Genomic DNA, 1136 nt, shown 5'->3' with positions numbered 1-1136 from the left:
GTTAACCGAATGGCAGGGCATCCCCGGGCTGGTACCACCCCTCCCTCAAAAGGCCCTGGCGCTGGCTGGGCCCTCCCGTGCCCAAGCCCCGGCCCGACCGGGGTCCGGGCAACCGAGGAGCAGTCCTTCTCGTGCGGCAGGGCGGCCTGGAAGAGAAGGGGCGAGGGCCTGCAAGGGGACCCCGGCTCTTCTCGGTGGGTGGCGAACGGGATGGGGAGCCACCTGGCTCTTCCCTTCCGGTGCCTCCGACCCGAGCAAAGGGTGGGGTAGACCGATCGCCAGCCCACCGGCACAGCTCGGGCCGCCCAGTAATGGACAGTTGATGTGCAGGTGGAGTGACCCTCCTTCGATGCCTGTCTGAGGGTTGCTCGATCGTCAATCGCCCCGGGGCTTCCATGGGATGCGGTTGGGTCCATCGCAGGGTTACCTTCGCTTCCCCTTCGTCCCCCCACAAGGTCAGACCCCCGATTGCCCGTGGCAAAGTCCCTCGCCGGGTCCTACCACAAAGGTACGCCGCTGGCACGCCTGGCCCCCGAGAAAGGGGCCTGACAACCGGTCCGCGCCGGAACTTGTCCCGGGGTGCCTGGCTGCGTGCCACGCGTGGCTGTCTGTGGTGTCCCACCAGCTGCCCGCGCACATGTGTCTCGGGTGCCCACCTCTGCGGCTGGCTTCCCGGGGAGGGTGAAACCCTTCAAGATGCGATGCGGGGAAAGAGGGCACGTGCTGCCGGGAGACCAGGCCTTCCCCGGCAACCCCCTTTGACGCTCCGGCGTCATTCTTCCAACTACGACCTCAGTCAGACATGGCGACCCACTGAATTTAAGCATATTACTAAGCGGAGGAAAAGAAACTAACCAGGATTCCCCCAGTAACGGCGAGTGAAGAGGGAAGAGCCCAGCACCGAATCCCTGCCCGGCGGCGGGCGCGGGAAATGTGGCGTACAGAAGACTGACTCCCCGGCGTCGCTCAAGGGGCCCAAGTCCTTCTGATCAAGGCTCACCCCGCGAACGGTGTTAGGCCGGTAGCGGCCCCCGGTGCGCCGGGATCGGGTCTTCTCGGAGTCGGGTTGCTTGGGAATGCAGCACAAAGCGGGAAGTAAACTCCTTCTAAGGCTAAATACGGTTGCGAGACCGATA

At 64.9% G+C, this 1136-nt stretch overlaps 1 pseudogene; it reads left to right on the top strand.

Annotated features, from left to right (window-relative positions):
- The first annotated feature begins 787 nt into the window (after nt 1-787).
- LOC147726377 (28S ribosomal RNA) overlaps nt 788-1136 on the top strand; it is a 4125-nt pseudogene continuing 3776 nt past the window's right edge.

Source organism: Lissotriton vulgaris, chromosome 3_1, assembly GCF_964263255.1.
Source record: "Lissotriton vulgaris chromosome 3_1, aLisVul1.2, whole genome shotgun sequence".
NCBI classification, from domain to species: Eukaryota; Metazoa; Chordata; class Amphibia; order Caudata; family Salamandridae; genus Lissotriton; species Lissotriton vulgaris.
The sequence above is the reverse complement of the archived record's forward strand: the minus strand, read 5'-3'. Positions and strand labels throughout refer to the sequence as shown.